Source organism: Hypanus sabinus, chromosome 23 (assembly GCF_030144855.1).
Source record: "Hypanus sabinus isolate sHypSab1 chromosome 23, sHypSab1.hap1, whole genome shotgun sequence".
Taxonomy (NCBI): domain Eukaryota; kingdom Metazoa; phylum Chordata; class Chondrichthyes; order Myliobatiformes; family Dasyatidae; genus Hypanus; species Hypanus sabinus.
The window spans coordinates 19794-45063 of NC_082728.1; the positions used below are offsets into that span (position 1 = coordinate 19794).

At 48.7% G+C, this 25270-nt stretch overlaps 1 long non-coding RNA gene across 1 annotated transcript in view; it reads left to right on the forward strand.

Moving 5' to 3' along the window:
• The first annotated feature begins 11116 nt into the window (after positions 1-11116).
• The window catches only part of LOC132379856 (uncharacterized), a 137314-nt gene continuing 123160 nt past the window's right edge, over positions 11117-25270 (forward strand). Inside the window, exon 1 of the long non-coding RNA XR_009507547.1 lies at positions 11117-12362. This is a non-coding gene — a long non-coding RNA (uncharacterized LOC132379856). The remainder of the gene's footprint in view (positions 12363-25270) is intronic.

The window sequence follows — 25270 nt, forward strand, 5'->3', positions numbered from 1 at the left end:
CCCTGGGGATTCCTTCTTAACCACGGTCAGGTTAAAAATAGTCCAGAACTTTCATTATGTGAAAATTCTGGAAAAATAGTCCCAACTACCTAAGGGAATTAAGAAGTAGGCCTACAGATTCTCCGCATGGCCTGAGTGAGGCCCAAGGAGCTAGGCCGCCCTGGAATTAAACCCTTAGAAGTAGTATGACCTGTACAATTTTGTGCCTTTCGTTGTCTGGTCTAGGGGGTAGTACATACGCCAAGCGTGATTGGCTTGGTTTAAGCCATTTCAGGGGAGGTGTCGCCTTTCATTGTCTGGTCCAGGGGTAATACACACGGCAAGCTTGATCAACTTGACGGAGCCGGCTCGAGGAGGGTGTCTAATGTAAAGGCTCGAAACACCCGAAGATCCGAGAGTGCATTACTGATGATGTGTCCTGGCACATGATAATGAAAGGTTTCGATTTTCCTATACAAGCAGCTGGCTTAGGAGCTCAGACTTTAAATTCTGCAGACTAACCTTTGCCAGCTAAACATAGAGATCCACCAGCCCTACACTTAAACCTAATCCTAAAGTCCAAAAGGGGCATACACCCCCATAAATAGGCAAATTCCAAGAGGGGTAGTCACCCCCATAAACCCTAGGCAACTTCCAAGGGGGGCATACACCCCCACAAACCCTAGGCATTCCCCGATTAACTTTTGATATTCTGAGAGGGGTAGGATTCAACAAGGGCAAGTGTGGGACCTGGTTAATGAAGGCGTGGGCCAGATCAAAGTGGCAGGGTGATGTGAAACAGAATCTCAAGTGGGGAGATCAGAAATCACAAGAGGGCTTTTTAGCCCACTGCCCGCATAATTTCAACCTAACCTATCAGTGACACGCTCTTCATTCTCCCGGCCCCAGAGAGGCCAATAAGAAAACCCAGATATTTTATTTCACCTATCGGGTGTTAAAAAATTCATAGTTAAAAGAATGGAGAGGTTCACCAATTAGCAGCTAATGTACCTTTAAGGGCTGAGGTGAGCCGGTCTCCTAGCAACAGCCAGGTTTGCAGTAGGTGGACAATTAGGTTTTAGTATCACATTAGTTAAAAGAGGCCCTGCGGGGGGAAGAAGGTGAGGGACGTTTTAACTGGATAGCAGTACTGTCTGGGTTTAGAGACTCCACAGAAGACCCGAGTGACGGACGAGAGTCGAGTTGGACCTTCCGGTCGGGAATCACGCTTTTTTGAAGGCAATTGGTTGGAGTCGAAATCGCAGACGCAAGATAAGCAGTAGGAACATTATTCTTTTATTTATTGTCTTACTTACATTATTGTCTTAATGATGTGGAAAGGCAAAGATAGGAGAGGTTGGGTGGATCGATACCTGCCACGTGGGCGAGTGGGTAACTCTGGTTAGTGTCCCTGGGGATTCCTTCTTAACCACGGTCAGGTTAAAAATAGTCCAGAACTTTCATTATGTGAAAATTCTGGAAAAATAGTCCCAACTACCTAAGGGAATTAAGAAGTAGGCCTACAGATTCTCCGCATGGCCTGAGTGAGGCCCAAGGAGCTAGGCCGCCCTGGAATTAAACCCTTAGAAGTAGTATGACCTGTACAATTTTGTGCCTTTCGTTGTCTGGTCTAGGGGGTAGTACATACGCCAAGCGTGATTGGCTTGGTTTAAGCCATTTCAGGGGAGGTGTCGCCTTTCATTGTCTGGTCCAGGGGTAATACACACGGCAAGCTTGATCAACTTGACGGAGCCGGCTCGAGGAGGGTGTCTAATGTAAAGGCTCGAAACACCCGAAGATCCGAGAGTGCATTACTGATGATGTGTCCTGGCACATGATAATGAAAGGTTTCGATTTTCCTATACAAGCAGCTGGCTTAGGAGCTCAGACTTTAAATTCTGCAGACTAACCTTTGCCAGCTAAACATAGAGATCCACCAGCCCTACACTTAAACCTAATCCTAAAGTCCAAAAGGGGCATACACCCCCATAAATAGGCAAATTCCAAGAGGGGTAGTCACCCCCATAAACCCTAGGCAACTTCCAAGGGGGGCATACACCCCCACAAACCCTAGGCATTCCCCGATTAACTTTTGATATTCTGAGAGGGGTAGGATTCAACAAGGGCAAGTGTGGGACCTGGTTAATGAAGGCGTGGGCCAGATCAAAGTGGCAGGGTGATGTGAAACAGAATCTCAAGTGGGGAGATCAGAAATCACAAGAGGGCTTTTTAGCCCACTGCCCGCATAATTTCAACCTAACCTATCAGTGACACGCTCTTCATTCTCCCGGCCCCAGAGAGGCCAATAAGAAAACCCAGATATTTTATTTCACCTATCGGGTGTTAAAAAATTCATAGTTAAAAGAATGGAGAGGTTCACCAATTAGCAGCTAATGTACCTTTAAGGGCTGAGGTGAGCCGGTCTCCTAGCAACAGCCAGGTTTGCAGTAGGTGGACAATTAGGTTTTAGTATCACATTAGTTAAAAGAGGCCCTGCGGGGGGAAGAAGGTGAGGGACGTTTTAACTGGATAGCAGTACTGTCTGGGTTTAGAGACTCCACAGAAGACCCGAGTGACGGACGAGAGTCGAGTTGGACCTTCCGGTCGGGAATCACGCTTTTTTGAAGGCAATTGGTTGGAGTCGAAATCGCAGACGCAAGATAAGCAGTAGGAACATTATTCTTTTATTTATTGTCTTACTTACATTATTGTCTTAATGATGTGGAAAGGCAAAGATAGGAGAGGTTGGGTGGATCGATACCTGCCACGTGGGCGAGTGGGTAACTCTGGTTAGTGTCCCTGGGGATTCCTTCTTAACCACGGTCAGGTTAAAAATAGTCCAGAACTTTCATTATGTGAAAATTCTGGAAAAATAGTCCCAACTACCTAAGGGAATTAAGAAGTAGGCCTACAGATTCTCCGCATGGCCTGAGTGAGGCCCAAGGAGCTAGGCCGCCCTGGAATTAAACCCTTAGAAGTAGTATGACCTGTACAATTTTGTGCCTTTCGTTGTCTGGTCTAGGGGGTAGTACATACGCCAAGCGTGATTGGCTTGGTTTAAGCCATTTCAGGGGAGGTGTCGCCTTTCATTGTCTGGTCCAGGGGTAATACACACGGCAAGCTTGATCAACTTGACGGAGCCGGCTCGAGGAGGGTGTCTAATGTAAAGGCTCGAAACACCCGAAGATCCGAGAGTGCATTACTGATGATGTGTCCTGGCACATGATAATGAAAGGTTTCGATTTTCCTATACAAGCAGCTGGCTTAGGAGCTCAGACTTTAAATTCTGCAGACTAACCTTTGCCAGCTAAACATAGAGATCCACCAGCCCTACACTTAAACCTAATCCTAAAGTCCAAAAGGGGCATACACCCCCATAAATAGGCAAATTCCAAGAGGGGTAGTCACCCCCATAAACCCTAGGCAACTTCCAAGGGGGGCATACACCCCCACAAACCCTAGGCATTCCCCGATTAACTTTTGATATTCTGAGAGGGGTAGGATTCAACAAGGGCAAGTGTGGGACCTGGTTAATGAAGGCGTGGGCCAGATCAAAGTGGCAGGGTGATGTGAAACAGAATCTCAAGTGGGGAGATCAGAAATCACAAGAGGGCTTTTTAGCCCACTGCCCGCATAATTTCAACCTAACCTATCAGTGACACGCTCTTCATTCTCCCGGCCCCAGAGAGGCCAATAAGAAAACCCAGATATTTTATTTCACCTATCGGGTGTTAAAAAATTCATAGTTAAAAGAATGGAGAGGTTCACCAATTAGCAGCTAATGTACCTTTAAGGGCTGAGGTGAGCCGGTCTCCTAGCAACAGCCAGGTTTGCAGTAGGTGGACAATTAGGTTTTAGTATCACATTAGTTAAAAGAGGCCCTGCGGGGGGAAGAAGGTGAGGGACGTTTTAACTGGATAGCAGTACTGTCTGGGTTTAGAGACTCCACAGAAGACCCGAGTGACGGACGAGAGTCGAGTTGGACCTTCCGGTCGGGAATCACGCTTTTTTGAAGGCAATTGGTTGGAGTCGAAATCGCAGACGCAAGATAAGCAGTAGGAACATTATTCTTTTATTTATTGTCTTACTTACATTATTGTCTTAATGATGTGGAAAGGCAAAGATAGGAGAGGTTGGGTGGATCGATACCTGCCACGTGGGCGAGTGGGTAACTCTGGTTAGTGTCCCTGGGGATTCCTTCTTAACCACGGTCAGGTTAAAAATAGTCCAGAACTTTCATTATGTGAAAATTCTGGAAAAATAGTCCCAACTACCTAAGGGAATTAAGAAGTAGGCCTACAGATTCTCCGCATGGCCTGAGTGAGGCCCAAGGAGCTAGGCCGCCCTGGAATTAAACCCTTAGAAGTAGTATGACCTGTACAATTTTGTGCCTTTCGTTGTCTGGTCTAGGGGGTAGTACATACGCCAAGCGTGATTGGCTTGGTTTAAGCCATTTCAGGGGAGGTGTCGCCTTTCATTGTCTGGTCCAGGGGTAATACACACGGCAAGCTTGATCAACTTGACGGAGCCGGCTCGAGGAGGGTGTCTAATGTAAAGGCTCGAAACACCCGAAGATCCGAGAGTGCATTACTGATGATGTGTCCTGGCACATGATAATGAAAGGTTTCGATTTTCCTATACAAGCAGCTGGCTTAGGAGCTCAGACTTTAAATTCTGCAGACTAACCTTTGCCAGCTAAACATAGAGATCCACCAGCCCTACACTTAAACCTAATCCTAAAGTCCAAAAGGGGCATACACCCCCATAAATAGGCAAATTCCAAGAGGGGTAGTCACCCCCATAAACCCTAGGCAACTTCCAAGGGGGGCATACACCCCCACAAACCCTAGGCATTCCCCGATTAACTTTTGATATTCTGAGAGGGGTAGGATTCAACAAGGGCAAGTGTGGGACCTGGTTAATGAAGGCGTGGGCCAGATCAAAGTGGCAGGGTGATGTGAAACAGAATCTCAAGTGGGGAGATCAGAAATCACAAGAGGGCTTTTTAGCCCACTGCCCGCATAATTTCAACCTAACCTATCAGTGACACGCTCTTCATTCTCCCGGCCCCAGAGAGGCCAATAAGAAAACCCAGATATTTTATTTCACCTATCGGGTGTTAAAAAATTCATAGTTAAAAGAATGGAGAGGTTCACCAATTAGCAGCTAATGTACCTTTAAGGGCTGAGGTGAGCCGGTCTCCTAGCAACAGCCAGGTTTGCAGTAGGTGGACAATTAGGTTTTAGTATCACATTAGTTAAAAGAGGCCCTGCGGGGGGAAGAAGGTGAGGGACGTTTTAACTGGATAGCAGTACTGTCTGGGTTTAGAGACTCCACAGAAGACCCGAGTGACGGACGAGAGTCGAGTTGGACCTTCCGGTCGGGAATCACGCTTTTTTGAAGGCAATTGGTTGGAGTCGAAATCGCAGACGCAAGATAAGCAGTAGGAACATTATTCTTTTATTTATTGTCTTACTTACATTATTGTCTTAATGATGTGGAAAGGCAAAGATAGGAGAGGTTGGGTGGATCGATACCTGCCACGTGGGCGAGTGGGTAACTCTGGTTAGTGTCCCTGGGGATTCCTTCTTAACCACGGTCAGGTTAAAAATAGTCCAGAACTTTCATTATGTGAAAATTCTGGAAAAATAGTCCCAACTACCTAAGGGAATTAAGAAGTAGGCCTACAGATTCTCCGCATGGCCTGAGTGAGGCCCAAGGAGCTAGGCCGCCCTGGAATTAAACCCTTAGAAGTAGTATGACCTGTACAATTTTGTGCCTTTCGTTGTCTGGTCTAGGGGGTAGTACATACGCCAAGCGTGATTGGCTTGGTTTAAGCCATTTCAGGGGAGGTGTCGCCTTTCATTGTCTGGTCCAGGGGTAATACACACGGCAAGCTTGATCAACTTGACGGAGCCGGCTCGAGGAGGGTGTCTAATGTAAAGGCTCGAAACACCCGAAGATCCGAGAGTGCATTACTGATGATGTGTCCTGGCACATGATAATGAAAGGTTTCGATTTTCCTATACAAGCAGCTGGCTTAGGAGCTCAGACTTTAAATTCTGCAGACTAACCTTTGCCAGCTAAACATAGAGATCCACCAGCCCTACACTTAAACCTAATCCTAAAGTCCAAAAGGGGCATACACCCCCATAAATAGGCAAATTCCAAGAGGGGTAGTCACCCCCATAAACCCTAGGCAACTTCCAAGGGGGGCATACACCCCCACAAACCCTAGGCATTCCCCGATTAACTTTTGATATTCTGAGAGGGGTAGGATTCAACAAGGGCAAGTGTGGGACCTGGTTAATGAAGGCGTGGGCCAGATCAAAGTGGCAGGGTGATGTGAAACAGAATCTCAAGTGGGGAGATCAGAAATCACAAGAGGGCTTTTTAGCCCACTGCCCGCATAATTTCAACCTAACCTATCAGTGACACGCTCTTCATTCTCCCGGCCCCAGAGAGGCCAATAAGAAAACCCAGATATTTTATTTCACCTATCGGGTGTTAAAAAATTCATAGTTAAAAGAATGGAGAGGTTCACCAATTAGCAGCTAATGTACCTTTAAGGGCTGAGGTGAGCCGGTCTCCTAGCAACAGCCAGGTTTGCAGTAGGTGGACAATTAGGTTTTAGTATCACATTAGTTAAAAGAGGCCCTGCGGGGGGAAGAAGGTGAGGGACGTTTTAACTGGATAGCAGTACTGTCTGGGTTTAGAGACTCCACAGAAGACCCGAGTGACGGACGAGAGTCGAGTTGGACCTTCCGGTCGGGAATCACGCTTTTTTGAAGGCAATTGGTTGGAGTCGAAATCGCAGACGCAAGATAAGCAGTAGGAACATTATTCTTTTATTTATTGTCTTACTTACATTATTGTCTTAATGATGTGGAAAGGCAAAGATAGGAGAGGTTGGGTGGATCGATACCTGCCACGTGGGCGAGTGGGTAACTCTGGTTAGTGTCCCTGGGGATTCCTTCTTAACCACGGTCAGGTTAAAAATAGTCCAGAACTTTCATTATGTGAAAATTCTGGAAAAATAGTCCCAACTACCTAAGGGAATTAAGAAGTAGGCCTACAGATTCTCCGCATGGCCTGAGTGAGGCCCAAGGAGCTAGGCCGCCCTGGAATTAAACCCTTAGAAGTAGTATGACCTGTACAATTTTGTGCCTTTCGTTGTCTGGTCTAGGGGGTAGTACATACGCCAAGCGTGATTGGCTTGGTTTAAGCCATTTCAGGGGAGGTGTCGCCTTTCATTGTCTGGTCCAGGGGTAATACACACGGCAAGCTTGATCAACTTGACGGAGCCGGCTCGAGGAGGGTGTCTAATGTAAAGGCTCGAAACACCCGAAGATCCGAGAGTGCATTACTGATGATGTGTCCTGGCACATGATAATGAAAGGTTTCGATTTTCCTATACAAGCAGCTGGCTTAGGAGCTCAGACTTTAAATTCTGCAGACTAACCTTTGCCAGCTAAACATAGAGATCCACCAGCCCTACACTTAAACCTAATCCTAAAGTCCAAAAGGGGCATACACCCCCATAAATAGGCAAATTCCAAGAGGGGTAGTCACCCCCATAAACCCTAGGCAACTTCCAAGGGGGGCATACACCCCCACAAACCCTAGGCATTCCCCGATTAACTTTTGATATTCTGAGAGGGGTAGGATTCAACAAGGGCAAGTGTGGGACCTGGTTAATGAAGGCGTGGGCCAGATCAAAGTGGCAGGGTGATGTGAAACAGAATCTCAAGTGGGGAGATCAGAAATCACAAGAGGGCTTTTTAGCCCACTGCCCGCATAATTTCAACCTAACCTATCAGTGACACGCTCTTCATTCTCCCGGCCCCAGAGAGGCCAATAAGAAAACCCAGATATTTTATTTCACCTATCGGGTGTTAAAAAATTCATAGTTAAAAGAATGGAGAGGTTCACCAATTAGCAGCTAATGTACCTTTAAGGGCTGAGGTGAGCCGGTCTCCTAGCAACAGCCAGGTTTGCAGTAGGTGGACAATTAGGTTTTAGTATCACATTAGTTAAAAGAGGCCCTGCGGGGGGAAGAAGGTGAGGGACGTTTTAACTGGATAGCAGTACTGTCTGGGTTTAGAGACTCCACAGAAGACCCGAGTGACGGACGAGAGTCGAGTTGGACCTTCCGGTCGGGAATCACGCTTTTTTGAAGGCAATTGGTTGGAGTCGAAATCGCAGACGCAAGATAAGCAGTAGGAACATTATTCTTTTATTTATTGTCTTACTTACATTATTGTCTTAATGATGTGGAAAGGCAAAGATAGGAGAGGTTGGGTGGATCGATACCTGCCACGTGGGCGAGTGGGTAACTCTGGTTAGTGTCCCTGGGGATTCCTTCTTAACCACGGTCAGGTTAAAAATAGTCCAGAACTTTCATTATGTGAAAATTCTGGAAAAATAGTCCCAACTACCTAAGGGAATTAAGAAGTAGGCCTACAGATTCTCCGCATGGCCTGAGTGAGGCCCAAGGAGCTAGGCCGCCCTGGAATTAAACCCTTAGAAGTAGTATGACCTGTACAATTTTGTGCCTTTCGTTGTCTGGTCTAGGGGGTAGTACATACGCCAAGCGTGATTGGCTTGGTTTAAGCCATTTCAGGGGAGGTGTCGCCTTTCATTGTCTGGTCCAGGGGTAATACACACGGCAAGCTTGATCAACTTGACGGAGCCGGCTCGAGGAGGGTGTCTAATGTAAAGGCTCGAAACACCCGAAGATCCGAGAGTGCATTACTGATGATGTGTCCTGGCACATGATAATGAAAGGTTTCGATTTTCCTATACAAGCAGCTGGCTTAGGAGCTCAGACTTTAAATTCTGCAGACTAACCTTTGCCAGCTAAACATAGAGATCCACCAGCCCTACACTTAAACCTAATCCTAAAGTCCAAAAGGGGCATACACCCCCATAAATAGGCAAATTCCAAGAGGGGTAGTCACCCCCATAAACCCTAGGCAACTTCCAAGGGGGGCATACACCCCCACAAACCCTAGGCATTCCCCGATTAACTTTTGATATTCTGAGAGGGGTAGGATTCAACAAGGGCAAGTGTGGGACCTGGTTAATGAAGGCGTGGGCCAGATCAAAGTGGCAGGGTGATGTGAAACAGAATCTCAAGTGGGGAGATCAGAAATCACAAGAGGGCTTTTTAGCCCACTGCCCGCATAATTTCAACCTAACCTATCAGTGACACGCTCTTCATTCTCCCGGCCCCAGAGAGGCCAATAAGAAAACCCAGATATTTTATTTCACCTATCGGGTGTTAAAAAATTCATAGTTAAAAGAATGGAGAGGTTCACCAATTAGCAGCTAATGTACCTTTAAGGGCTGAGGTGAGCCGGTCTCCTAGCAACAGCCAGGTTTGCAGTAGGTGGACAATTAGGTTTTAGTATCACATTAGTTAAAAGAGGCCCTGCGGGGGGAAGAAGGTGAGGGACGTTTTAACTGGATAGCAGTACTGTCTGGGTTTAGAGACTCCACAGAAGACCCGAGTGACGGACGAGAGTCGAGTTGGACCTTCCGGTCGGGAATCACGCTTTTTTGAAGGCAATTGGTTGGAGTCGAAATCGCAGACGCAAGATAAGCAGTAGGAACATTATTCTTTTATTTATTGTCTTACTTACATTATTGTCTTAATGATGTGGAAAGGCAAAGATAGGAGAGGTTGGGTGGATCGATACCTGCCACGTGGGCGAGTGGGTAACTCTGGTTAGTGTCCCTGGGGATTCCTTCTTAACCACGGTCAGGTTAAAAATAGTCCAGAACTTTCATTATGTGAAAATTCTGGAAAAATAGTCCCAACTACCTAAGGGAATTAAGAAGTAGGCCTACAGATTCTCCGCATGGCCTGAGTGAGGCCCAAGGAGCTAGGCCGCCCTGGAATTAAACCCTTAGAAGTAGTATGACCTGTACAATTTTGTGCCTTTCGTTGTCTGGTCTAGGGGGTAGTACATACGCCAAGCGTGATTGGCTTGGTTTAAGCCATTTCAGGGGAGGTGTCGCCTTTCATTGTCTGGTCCAGGGGTAATACACACGGCAAGCTTGATCAACTTGACGGAGCCGGCTCGAGGAGGGTGTCTAATGTAAAGGCTCGAAACACCCGAAGATCCGAGAGTGCATTACTGATGATGTGTCCTGGCACATGATAATGAAAGGTTTCGATTTTCCTATACAAGCAGCTGGCTTAGGAGCTCAGACTTTAAATTCTGCAGACTAACCTTTGCCAGCTAAACATAGAGATCCACCAGCCCTACACTTAAACCTAATCCTAAAGTCCAAAAGGGGCATACACCCCCATAAATAGGCAAATTCCAAGAGGGGTAGTCACCCCCATAAACCCTAGGCAACTTCCAAGGGGGGCATACACCCCCACAAACCCTAGGCATTCCCCGATTAACTTTTGATATTCTGAGAGGGGTAGGATTCAACAAGGGCAAGTGTGGGACCTGGTTAATGAAGGCGTGGGCCAGATCAAAGTGGCAGGGTGATGTGAAACAGAATCTCAAGTGGGGAGATCAGAAATCACAAGAGGGCTTTTTAGCCCACTGCCCGCATAATTTCAACCTAACCTATCAGTGACACGCTCTTCATTCTCCCGGCCCCAGAGAGGCCAATAAGAAAACCCAGATATTTTATTTCACCTATCGGGTGTTAAAAAATTCATAGTTAAAAGAATGGAGAGGTTCACCAATTAGCAGCTAATGTACCTTTAAGGGCTGAGGTGAGCCGGTCTCCTAGCAACAGCCAGGTTTGCAGTAGGTGGACAATTAGGTTTTAGTATCACATTAGTTAAAAGAGGCCCTGCGGGGGGAAGAAGGTGAGGGACGTTTTAACTGGATAGCAGTACTGTCTGGGTTTAGAGACTCCACAGAAGACCCGAGTGACGGACGAGAGTCGAGTTGGACCTTCCGGTCGGGAATCACGCTTTTTTGAAGGCAATTGGTTGGAGTCGAAATCGCAGACGCAAGATAAGCAGTAGGAACATTATTCTTTTATTTATTGTCTTACTTACATTATTGTCTTAATGATGTGGAAAGGCAAAGATAGGAGAGGTTGGGTGGATCGATACCTGCCACGTGGGCGAGTGGGTAACTCTGGTTAGTGTCCCTGGGGATTCCTTCTTAACCACGGTCAGGTTAAAAATAGTCCAGAACTTTCATTATGTGAAAATTCTGGAAAAATAGTCCCAACTACCTAAGGGAATTAAGAAGTAGGCCTACAGATTCTCCGCATGGCCTGAGTGAGGCCCAAGGAGCTAGGCCGCCCTGGAATTAAACCCTTAGAAGTAGTATGACCTGTACAATTTTGTGCCTTTCGTTGTCTGGTCTAGGGGGTAGTACATACGCCAAGCGTGATTGGCTTGGTTTAAGCCATTTCAGGGGAGGTGTCGCCTTTCATTGTCTGGTCCAGGGGTAATACACACGGCAAGCTTGATCAACTTGACGGAGCCGGCTCGAGGAGGGTGTCTAATGTAAAGGCTCGAAACACCCGAAGATCCGAGAGTGCATTACTGATGATGTGTCCTGGCACATGATAATGAAAGGTTTCGATTTTCCTATACAAGCAGCTGGCTTAGGAGCTCAGACTTTAAATTCTGCAGACTAACCTTTGCCAGCTAAACATAGAGATCCACCAGCCCTACACTTAAACCTAATCCTAAAGTCCAAAAGGGGCATACACCCCCATAAATAGGCAAATTCCAAGAGGGGTAGTCACCCCCATAAACCCTAGGCAACTTCCAAGGGGGGCATACACCCCCACAAACCCTAGGCATTCCCCGATTAACTTTTGATATTCTGAGAGGGGTAGGATTCAACAAGGGCAAGTGTGGGACCTGGTTAATGAAGGCGTGGGCCAGATCAAAGTGGCAGGGTGATGTGAAACAGAATCTCAAGTGGGGAGATCAGAAATCACAAGAGGGCTTTTTAGCCCACTGCCCGCATAATTTCAACCTAACCTATCAGTGACACGCTCTTCATTCTCCCGGCCCCAGAGAGGCCAATAAGAAAACCCAGATATTTTATTTCACCTATCGGGTGTTAAAAAATTCATAGTTAAAAGAATGGAGAGGTTCACCAATTAGCAGCTAATGTACCTTTAAGGGCTGAGGTGAGCCGGTCTCCTAGCAACAGCCAGGTTTGCAGTAGGTGGACAATTAGGTTTTAGTATCACATTAGTTAAAAGAGGCCCTGCGGGGGGAAGAAGGTGAGGGACGTTTTAACTGGATAGCAGTACTGTCTGGGTTTAGAGACTCCACAGAAGACCCGAGTGACGGACGAGAGTCGAGTTGGACCTTCCGGTCGGGAATCACGCTTTTTTGAAGGCAATTGGTTGGAGTCGAAATCGCAGACGCAAGATAAGCAGTAGGAACATTATTTAGGCCGCCCTGGAATTTAACCCTTAGAAGTAGTATGACCTGTACAATTTTGTGCCTTTCGTTGTCTGGTCTAGGGGTAGAACATACGCCAAGCGTGATCGGCCTGGTTGAGCCATCTCAGGGGAGGTGTCGCCTTTCATTGTCTGGTCCAGGGGTAATACACACGCCAAGCTTGATCGACTTGACGGAGCCGTCTCGAGGAGGGTGTCTAATGTAAAGGCTCGAAACACCCGACGATCCGAGAGTGCATTACTGATGATGTGTCCTGGGACATGATAATGAAAGGTTTCGATTTTCCCATATAATCCTAGCTGGCTTAGCAGCTCAGACTTTAAATTCTGCAGACTAACCTCTGCCAGCTAAATATATAGATCCACCAGCCCTACACTTAAACCTAATCCTAAAGTCCAAAAGGGGCATACACCCCCATAAAGAGGCAAATTCCAAGAGGGGTAGACACCCCCACAAACCCTAGGCAACTTCCAAGGGGGGCATACACCCCCACAAACCCTAGGCATTCCCCGATTAACTTTTGATATTCTGAGAGGGGTAGGATTCAACAAGGGCAAGTGTGGGACCTGGTTAATGAAGGCGTGGGCCAGATCAAAGTGGCAGGGTGATGTGAAACAGAATCTCAAGTGAGGAGAGCAGAAATCACAAGAGGGCTTTTTAGCCCACTGCCCGCATAATCTTAACCTAACCCTACTGCCCGCATAATCTCAACCTAACCCTAACCCTAACCCACCAGCCCTACACTCAAACCTAATCGTAATGTCCAAAAGGGGCACACACCCCCACAAACCATAGGCAAATTCCCAAAGGGGCACACACGCCCACAAACCCTAGGCAACTTCCAAAAGGGGCACACACCCCCACAAACCGTAGGCAAATTCCAAAAGGGGCACACACCCCCACAAAACCTAGGCAACTTCCAAAAGGGGCACGCACCCCCACAAACCCTAGGCACTCCCCGATTAACCCTTGCTAAACCCCCGCAAACCGGATATCCTATGTCGAGTGGGGCAAGATTCAAAAAAGGCAAGTGTGGGACCGGGTTAATGAAGGCGTGGGCCAGATCAAAGTGGCAGGGTGACATGAAACGGAATCTCAAGTGAGGAGATCAAAAATCACAAGAGGGCTTTTTAGCCCACTGCCCGCATAATCTCAACCTAACCTATAAGTGACACGCTCTTCACTCTCCCCGCCCACGAAAGGCCAATAAGAAAGCCCAGATACACACAAGGCGAGAGAGAAGCAGTAATATTAAACCCCGGACGGGGACGACAGACAGGTCAGTGCTAAACTCAGGTTCAGCTCTGCTGAATGCAAAGTAAACACTCTCAATTTAACCCATGCAATCCCAGGCATACAGGTGCCAGGTAATGATATTTAAAAATATCTTTACCCTCAGAATTACATGCCTCTCATTATTGGTCCCTGGGAAAATTACAAGCAGTGTCTGAGTCGGACACTGTTGGGCCGCTTCTGTAGGTTGTCTAGTGATTAAAGGCCAGAAACAGCCGAGGATCCGAATGTTCACTACTGATGATGTGCCCCAGTGCACACTGTTCGCTGAACCAAGTGGTGTCGGACCACGATAATGAAAGGCATGGCCCAAGTGGCAGGGTCACGTGAAACGGAATCTCAAGTGAAGAGATCAAAAATCACAAGAGGGCAGTTCGTCCGTAGACAATACTCCCACCTGGTGGTGTCCTGTCATAACGACAGATCAGATGTGTAGAACACTCCCACCTGCTGGTGTCCTGCAACCATGACAGATCAAATGTGGAGAATACTCCCACCTGCTGGTGTCCTGCCACAATGACAGTTCGTCCGTAGACAATACTCCCACCTGGTGGTGTCCTGTCATAACGACAGATCAGATGTGGACAATACTCCCACCTGGTGGTGACCTGTCATAACGGCAGATCAGATGTGTTCAACACTCCCACCTGCTGGTGTCCTGCCGCCATGACGGATGAGATGTGGAGAATACTCCCACCTGGTGGTGTCCTGCCACAATGCCAGTTCGTCCGTAGACAATACTCCCACCTGGTGGTGCCCTGTCATAACGACAGATCAGATGTTGGACAATACTCCCACCTGGTGGTGTCCTGTCATAACGATAGATCAGATGTGTACAACACTACCACCTGCTGGTGTCCTGCCGCCATGACAGATCAGATGTGGACAACACTCCTGCCAGGTGGTGTCCTGTCACTAAGAAGGATTAGGTGAAGACAGAATTCCCATCTGGTGGTGACCTGTCGGTATGACAGTTTTACCCTCATGTGAGCCTATCCACCATAGCAGTTCATACATCACTGCTCAAAACTCGACAGCCTTACCTGTGACTGCCACATATGTACATCCACCAGCTCAGCACTCAAACCAATTCCTAAAGTGCAAAGGGGGCACACACCCCTACAAACCCTAGGCAAATTCCAAAAGGGGCACACACCCCCGCAAACCCTAGGCATTCCCCGATCTCATACTTCAAATTCTGCAGGCTAACCTCTGCCAGCCAAACATATACATCCACCAGCCCTACACTCAAACCTAATCGTAATGTCCAAAAGGGGCACACACCCCCACAAACCATAGGCAAATTCCCAAAGGGGCACACACGCCCACAAACCCTAGGCAACTTCCAAAAGGGGCACACACCCCCACAAACCGTAGGCAAATTCCAAAAGGGGCACACACCCCCACAAACCCTAGGCAACTTCCAAAAGGGGCACGCACCCCCACAAACCCTAGGCACTCCCCGATTAACCCTTGCTAAACCCCCACAAACCGGATATCCTATGTCGAGTGGGGCAAGATTCAAAAAAGGCAAGTGTGGGACCGGGTTAATGAAGGCGTGGGCCAGATCAAAGTGGCAGGGTGACATGAAACGGAATCTCAAGTGAGGAGATCAAAAATCACAAGAGGGCTTTTTAGCCCACTGCCCGCATAATCTCAACCTAACCTATAAGTGACACGCTCTTCACTCTCCCCGCCCACGAAAGGCCAATAAGAAAGCCCAGATACACACAAGGCGAGAGAGAAGCAGTAATATTAAACCCCGGACGGGGACGACAGACAGGTCAGTGCTAAACTCAGGTTCAGCTCTGCTGAATGCAAAATAAACACTCTCAATTTAACCCATGCAATCCCAGGCATACAGGTGCCAGGTAATGATATTTAAAAATATCTTTACCCTCAGAATTACATGCCTCTCATTATTGGTCCCTGGGAAAATTACAAGCAGTGTCTGAGTCGGACACTGTTGGGCCGCTTCTGTAGGCTGTCTAGTGATTAAAGGCCAGAAACAGCCGAGGATCCGAATGTTCACTACTGATGATGTGCCCCAGTGCACACTGTTCGCTGAACCAAGTGGTGTCGGACCACGATAATGAAAGGCATGGCCCAAGTGGCAGGGTCACGTGAAACGGAATCTCAAGTGAAGAGATCAAAAATCACAAGAGGGCAGTTCGTCCGTAGACAATACTCCCACCTGGTGGTGTCCTGTCATAACGACAGATCAGATGTGTAGAACACTCCCACCTGCTGGTGTCCTGCAGCCATGACAGATCAAATGTGGAGAATACTCCCACCTGCTGGTGTCCTGCCACAATGACAGTTCGTCCGTAGACAATACTCCCACCTGGTGGTGTCCTGTCATAACGACAGATCAGATGTGGACAATACTCCCACCTGGTGGTGACCTGTCATAACGGCAGATCAGATGTGTTCAACACTCCCACCTGCTGGTGTCCTGCCGCCATGACAGATGAGATGTGGAGAATACTCCCACCTGGTGGTGTCCTGCCACAATGCCAGTTCGTCCGTAGACAATACTCCCACCTGGTGGTGCCCTGTCATAACGACAGATCAGATGTTGGACAATACTCCCACCTGGTGGTGTCCTGTCATAATGATAGATCAGATGTGTACAACACTCCCACCTGCTGGTGTCCTGCCGCCATGACAGATCAGATGTGGACAGCACTCCCACCTGGTGGTGTCCTGTCACAAAGAAGGATTAGGTGAAGACAGAAATCCCATCTGGTGGTGACCTGTCGGTATGACAGTTTTGCAACAAAATCCTAACCCTTACGCTCATTCGAGCCTATCCGCCATAGCAGTTTATAAATCACTGCTCAAAACTCGACAGCCTTACCTGTGACTGCCACATATATACATCCACCAGCTCAACACTCAAACCAAATCCTAAAGTGCAAATGGTGCACACACCCCCACAAACCCTAGGCAAATTCCAAAAGGTACACACAGCCCCACAAACCCTAGGCACTCCCCGATTAACCCTTGCTAAGCCCCAACGAACCAGAGAGGGCAAGATTCAAAAAAGGCAAGTGTGGGACCTGGTTAATGAAGGCGTGGGCCAGATCAAAGCGGCAGGGTCACGTGAAACGGCATCTCAAGTGAGGTGATCAGAAATCACAAGAGGGCTTTTTACCCCACTGCCCGCATAATCTCATCCTAAACCTAATGCGATTAAAGGCCCGAAACAGCTTAGGATCCGAATGTTCACTACTGACGATGTGCCCCAGTGCACACCCAGTTCGCTGAACCAAGTGGTGTCGGACCACGATAATGAAAGGCATGGGCCAGATTACCGTGACTTCCATGTACAAGCCGAGCCGGCACAGCAGCTCATACTTCAAGTTCTGCAGCCTAACCTCTGCCTAGCCAAACATATACATCCACCAGCCCTACACTCAAACCTAATTGTAAAGTCCAAAAGGGGCACACACCCCCACAAACCCTAGGCAAATTCCAAAAGGGGCACACACCCCCACAAACCCTAGGCACTCCCCGATTAACCCTTGCTAAATCCCCATAAATCGGATATTCTATGTCGAGAGCGGTAGGATTCAACAAGGGCAAGTGTGGGACCTGGTTATTGAAGGCGTGGGCCAGATCAAAGTGGCAGGGTGATGTGAAACAGAATCTCAAGTGAGGAGATCAGAAATCACAAGAGGGCTTTTTAGCCCACTGCCCGCATAATCTCAACCTAACCCTAATCCTAATGCGGGCCCTTTGCACCCTAGAAACCCTAGGCACTCCCCGATTAACCCTTGCTAAACCCCCACAAACCGGATATCCTATGTCGAGAGGGGCAAGATTCAACAAAGGCAAGTGTGGGACCTGGTTAATGAAGGCGTGGGCCAGATCAAAGTGGCAGGGTGACATGAAACGGAATCTCAAGTGAGGAGATCAAAAATCAGAAGAGGGCCTTTTAGCCCACTGCCAGCATAATTTCAACCTAACACAATGACAGTTTGGCTCTGTACAACATTTCCACCTGCAGCTGTCCTGCGGCAAGGACTGATCCCTTGTTGACAACACTCCCACCTTGTGGTGTCCTGCCGCAATGACAGTTCGTCTGTAGACAATACTCCCACCTGGTGGTGTCCTGTCATAACGACAGATCAGATGTGGACAATACAACCACCTGGTGGTGTCCTGTCATAACGACAGATCAGATGTGTACAACACTCCCACCTGCTGGTGTCCTGCCGCCATGACAGATGAGATGTGGAGAATACTCCCACCTGGTGGTGTCCTGTCATAACGACAGATCAGATGTGGGCAATACACCCACCTGGTGGTGTCCTGTCATAATGACAGATCAGATGTGTACAACACTCCCACCTGCTGGTGTCCTGCCACCATGACAGATGAGATGTGGAGAATACTCCCAACTGGTGGTGTCCTGCCACAATGACAGTTCGTCCGTAGACAATACTCCCACCTGGTGGTGTCCTGTCATAACGACAGATCAGATGTGGACAATACTCCCACCTGGTGGTGTCCTGTCATAACGACAGATCAGATGTGTACAACACTCCCACTTGCTGGTGTCCTGCCGCCATGACAGATGAGATGTGGAGAATACTCCCACCTGGTGGTGACCTGCCACAATGCCAGTTCGTCCGCAGACAATACGCCCACTAGGTGGTGCCCTGTCATAACGACAGATCAGATGTGGACAATACTCCCACCTGGTGGTGTCCAGTCATAATGATAGATCATATGTGTACAACACTACCACCTGCTGGAGTCCTGCCGCCATGACAGATCAGATGTGGACAACACTCCCACCTGGTAGTGTCCTGCCATAACGACAGATCAGATGTGGACAATACTCCCACCTGGTGGTGTCCAGTCATAACGACAGATCAGATGTGTTCAACACTCCTACCTGCTGGAGTCCTGCCGCCATGACAGATCAGATGTGGACAACACTCCCGCCTGGTGGTGTCCTGTCACAAAGAAGGATTAGGTGAAGACAGAAATCCCATCCGGTGGTGACCTGTCGGTATGACAGTTTTGCAACAAAATCCTAACCCTTACCCTCATGTGAGCCTATCCACCATAGCAGTTCATACATCACTGCTCAAAACTCGACAGCCTTACCTGTGAATGCAACATATGTACATCCACCAGCTCAGCACTCAAACCAAATCCTAAAGTGCAAAGGGGGCACACATCCCTAGAAACCCTAGGCAAATTCCAAAACGGGCACACACGCCCACAAACCCTAGGCAACTTCCAAAAGAGGCACACACCCCCACAAACCATAGGCAACTTCCAAAAGGGGCACACACCCCCACAAACCCTAGGCCCTCCCCGATTAACCCTTGCTAAACCCTCACAAACCGGATATCCTATGTCGAGAGGGGCAAGATTCAACAAAGGCAAGTGTGGGACCTGGTTAATGAAGGCGTGGGCCAGATCAAAGTGGCAGGGTGACATGAAACGGAATCTCAAGTGAGGAGATCAAAAATCACAAGAGGGCCTGTTAGCCCACTGCCCGCATAATTTCAACCTAACACAATGACAGTTTGGCTCTGTACAACATTTCCACCTGCAGCTGTCCTGTGGCAAGGACTGATCCCTTGTTGACAACACTCCCACCTTGTGGTGTCCGGCCGCAATGACAGTTCGTCCGTAGACAATATCCCACCTGGTGGTGTCCTGTCATAATGACAGATCAGATGTGGACAATACACCCACCTGGTGGTGTCCTGTCATAACGACAGATCAGATGTGTACAACACTCCCACCTGCTGGTGTCCTGCCGCCATGACAGATGAGATGTGGAGAATACTCCCACCTGGTGGTGACCTGCCACAATGACAGTTCGTCCGTAGACAATACTCCCACCTGTGTCCTGCCATAACGACAGATCAGATGTGGACAATACTCCCACCTGGTGGTGTCCTGTCATAACGACAGATCAGATGTGTTCAACACTCCCACCTGCTGGTGTCCTGCCGCCATGACAGATGAGATGTGGAGAATACTCCCACCTGGTGGTGACCTGCCACAATGCCAGTTTGTCCGCAGACAATACGCCCACTAGGTGGTGCCCTGTCATAACGACAGATCAGATGTTGGACAATACTCCCACCTGGTGGTGTCCTGTCATAACGATAGATCAGATGTGTACAACACTACCACCTGCTGGTGTCCTGCCGCCATGACAGATGAGATGTGGAGAATACTCCCACCTGGTGGTGTCCTGCCACAATGACAGTTCGTCCGTAGACAATACTCCCACCTGTGTCCTGCCATAACGACAAATCAGATGTGGACAATACTCCCACCTGGTGGTGTCCTGTCATAACGATAGATCAGATGTGTACAGCACTACCACCTGCTGGTGTCCTGCCGCCATGACAGATGAGATGTGGAGAATACTCCCACCTGGTGGTGACCTGCCACAATGCCAGTTCGTCCGCAGACAATACGCCCACTAGGTGGTGCCCTGTCATAACGACAGATCAGATGTAGACAATACTCCCACCTGGTGGTGTCCTGTCATAACGATAGATCAGATGTGTACAACACTACCACCTGCTGGTGTCCTGCCGCCATGACAGATCAGATGTGGACAATACTCCCGCCAGGTGGTGTCCTGTCACTAAGAAGGATTAGGTGAAGACAGAATTCCCATCTGGTGGTGACCTGTCGGTATGACAGTTTTACCCTCATGTGAGCCTATCCACCATAGCAGTTCATACATCACTGCTCAAAACTCGACAGCCTTACCTGTGACTGCCACATATGTACATCCACCAGCTCAGCACTCAAACCAATTCCTAAAGTGCAAAGGGGGCACACACCCCTACAAACCCTAGGCAAATTCCAAAAGGGGCACACACCCCCGCAAACCCTAGGCATTCCCCGATCTCATACTTCAAATTCTGCAGGCTAACCTCTGCCAGCCAAACATATACATCCACCAGCCCTACACTCAAACCTAATCGTAATGTCCAAAAGGGGCACACACCCCCACAAACCATAGGCAAATTCCCAAAGGGGCACACACGCCCACAAACCCTAGGCAACTTCCAAAAGGGGCACACACCCCCACAAACCGTAGGCAAATTCCAAAAGGGGCACACACCCCCACAAACCCTAGGCAACTTCCAAAAGGGGCACGCACCCCCACAAACCCTAGGCACTCCCCGATTAACCCTTGCTAAACCCCCACAAACCGGATATCCTATGTCGAGTGGGGCAAGATTCAAAAAAGGCAAGTGTGGGACCGGGTTAATGAAGGCGTGGGCCAGATCAAAGTGGCAGGGTGACATGAAACGGAATCTCAAGTGAGGAGATCAAAAATCACAAGAGGGCTTTTTAGCCCACTGCCCGCATAATCTCAACCTAACCTATAAGTGACACGCTCTTCACTCTCCCCGCCCACGAAAGGCCAATAAGAAAGCCCAGATACACACAAGGCGAGAGAGAAGCAGTAATATTAAACCCCGGACGGGGACGACAGACAGGTCAGTGCTAAACTCAGGTTCAGCTCTGCTGAATGCAAAATAAACACTCTCAATTTAACCCATGCAATCCCAGGCATACAGGTGCCAGGTAATGATATTTAAAAATATCTTTACCCTCAGAATTACATGCCTCTCATTATTGGTCCCTGGGAAAATTACAAGCAGTGTCTGAGTCGGACACTGTTGGGCCGCTTCTGTAGGCTGTCTAGTGATTAAAGGCCAGAAACAGCCGAGGATCCGAATGTTCACTACTGATGATGTGCCCCAGTGCACACTGTTCGCTGAACCAAGTGGTGTCGGACCACGATAATGAAAGGCATGGCCCAAGTGGCAGGGTCACGTGAAACGGAATCTCAAGTGAAGAGATCAAAAATCACAAGAGGGCAGTTCGTCCGTAGACAATACTCCCACCTGGTGGTGTCCTGTCATAACGACAGATCAGATGTGTAGAACACTCCCACCTGCTGGTGTCCTGCAGCCATGACAGATCAAATGTGGAGAATACTCCCACCTGCTGGTGTCCTGCCACAATGACAGTTCGTCCGTAGACAATACTCCCACCTGGTGGTGTCCTGTCATAACGACAGATCAGATGTGGACAATACTCCCACCTGGTGGTGACCTGTCATAACGGCAGATCAGATGTGTTCAACACTCCCACCTGCTGGTGTCCTGCCGCCATGACAGATGAGATGTGGAGAATACTCCCACCTGGTGGTGTCCTGCCACAATGCCAGTTCGTCCGTAGACAATACTCCCACCTGGTGGTGCCCTGTCATAACGACAGATCAGATGTTGGACAATACTCCCACCTGGTGGTGTCCTGTCATAATGATAGATCAGATGTGTACAACACTCCCACCTGCTGGTGTCCTGCCGCCATGACAGATCAGATGTGGACAGCACTCCCACCTGGTGGTGTCCTGTCACAAAGAAGGATTAGGTGAAGACAGAAATCCCATCTGGTGGTGACCTGTCGGTATGACAGTTTTGCAACAAAATCCTAACCCTTACGCTCATTCGAGCCTATCCGCCATAGCAGTTTATAAATCACTGCTCAAAACTCGACAGCCTTACCTGTGACTGCCACATATATACATCCACCAGCTCAACACTCAAACCAAATCCTAAAGTGCAAATGGTGCACACACCCCCACAAACCCTAGGCAAATTCCAAAAGGTACACACAGCCCCACAAACCCTAGGCACTCCCCGATTAACCCTTGCTAAGCCCCAACGAACCAGAGAGGGCAAGATTCAAAAAAGGCAAGTGTGGGACCTGGTTAATGAAGGCGTGGGCCAGATCAAAGCGGCAGGGTCACGTGAAACGGCATCTCAAGTGAGGTGATCAGAAATCACAAGAGGGCTTTTTACCCCACTGCCCGCATAATCTCATCCTAAACCTAATGCGATTAAAGGCCCGAAACAGCTTAGGATCCGAATGTTCACTACTGACGATGTGCCCCAGTGCACACCCAGTTCGCTGAACCAAGTGGTGTCGGACCACGATAATGAAAGGCATGGGCCAGATTACCGTGACTTCCATGTACAAGCCGAGCCGGCACAGCAGCTCATACTTCAAGTTCTGCAGCCTAACCTCTGCCTAGCCAAACATATACATCCACCAGCCCTACACTCAAACCTAATTGTAAAGTCCAAAAGGGGCACACACCCCCACAAACCCTAGGCAAATTCCAAAAGGGGCACACACCCCCACAAACCCTAGGCACTCCCCGATTAACCCTTGCTAAATCCCCATAAATCGGATATTCTATGTCGAGAGCGGTAGGATTCAACAAGGGCAAGTGTGGGACCTGGTTATTGAAGGCGTGGGCCAGATCAAAGTGGCAGGGTGATGTGAAACAGAATCTCAAGTGAGGAGATCAGAAATCACAAGAGGGCTTTTTAGCCCACTGCCCGCATAATCTCAACCTAACCCTAATCCTAATGCGGGCCCTTTGCACCCTAGAAACCCTAGGCACTCCCCGATTAACCCTTGCTAAACCCCCACAAACCGGATATCCTATGTCGAGAGGGGCAAGATTCAACAAAGGCAAGTGTGGGACCTGGTTAATGAAGGCGTGGGCCAGATCAAAGTGGCAGGGTGACATGAAACGGAATCTCAAGTGAGGAGATCAAAAATCAGAAGAGGGCCTTTTAGCCCACTGCCAGCATAATTTCAACCTAACACAATGACAGTTTGGCTCTGTACAACATTTCCACCTGCAGCTGTCCTGCGGCAAGGACTGATCCCTTGTTGACAACACTCCCACCTTGTGGTGTCCTGCCGCAATGACAGATCGTCTGTAGACAATACTCCCACCTGGTGGTGTCCTGTCATAACGACAGATCAGATGTGGACAATACAACCACCTGGTGGTGTCCTGTCATAACGACAGATCAGATGTGTACAACACTCCCACCTGCTGGTGTCCTGCCGCCATGACAGATGAGATGTGGAGAATACTCCCACCTGGTGGTGTCCTGTCATAACGACAGATCAGATGTGGGCAATACACCCACCTGGTGGTGTCCTGTCATAATGACAGATCAGATGTGTACAACACTCCCACCTGCTGGTGTCCTGCCACCATGACAGATGAGATGTGGAGAATACTCCCAACTGGTGGTGTCCTGCCACAATGACAGTTCGTCCGTAGACAATACTCCCACCTGGTGGTGTCCTGTCATAACGACAGATCAGATGTGGACAATACTCCCACCTGGTGGTGTCCTGTCATAACGACAGATCAGATGTGTACAACACTCCCACTTGCTGGTGTCCTGCCGCCATGACAGATGAGATGTGGAGAATACTCCCACCTGGTGGTGACCTGCCACAATGCCAGTTCGTCCGCAGACAATACGCCCACTAGGTGGTGCCCTGTCATAACGACAGATCAGATGTGGACAATACTCCCACCTGGTGGTGTCCAGTCATAATGATAGATCATATGTGTACAACACTACCACCTGCTGGAGTCCTGCCGCCATGACAGATCAGATGTGGACAACACTCCCACCTGGTAGTGTCCTGCCATAACGACAGATCAGATGTGGACAATACTCCCACCTGGTGGTGTCCAGTCATAACGACAGATCAGATGTGTTCAACACTCCTACCTGCTGGAGTCCTGCCGCCATGACAGATCAGATGTGGACAACACTCCCGCCTGGTGGTGTCCTGTCACAAAGAAGGATTAGGTGAAGACAGAAATCCCATCCGGTGGTGACCTGTCGGTATGACAGTTTTGCAACAAAATCCTAACCCTTACCCTCATGTGAGCCTATCCACCATAGCAGTTCATACATCACTGCTCAAAACTCGACAGCCTTACCTGTGAATGCAACATATGTACATCCACCAGCTCAGCACTCAAACCAAATCCTAAAGTGCAAAGGGGGCACACATCCCTAGAAACCCTAGGCAAATTCCAAAACGGGCACACACCCCCACAAACCCTAGGCATTCCGCGATCCCATACTTCAAATTCTGCAGGCTAACCTCTGCCAGCCAAACATATACATCCACCAGCCCTACACTCAAACCTAATCGTAATGTCCAAAAGGGGCACACACCCCCACAAACCCTAGGGAAATTCCCAAAGGGGCACACACGCCCACAAACCCTAGGCAACTTCCAAAAGAGGCACACCCCCCCACAAACCATAGGCAACTTCCAAAAGGGGCACACACCCCCACAAACCCTAGGCCCTCCCCGATTAACCCTTGCTAAACCCTCACAAACCGGATATCCTATGTCGAGAGGGGCAAGATTCAACAAAGGCAAGTGTGGGACCTGGTTAATGAAGGCGTGGGCCAGATCAAAGTGGCAGGGTGACATGAAACGGAATCTCAAGTGAGGAGATCAAAAATCACAAGAGGGCCTGTTAGCCCACTGCCCGCATAATTTCAACCTAACACAATGACAGTTTGGCTCTGTACAACATTTCCACCTGCAGCTGTCCTGTGGCAAGGACTGATCCCTTGTTGACAACACTCCCACCTTGTGGTGTCCGGCCGCAATGACAGTTCGTCCGTAGACAATATCCCACCTGGTGGTGTCCTGTCATAATGACAGATCAGATGT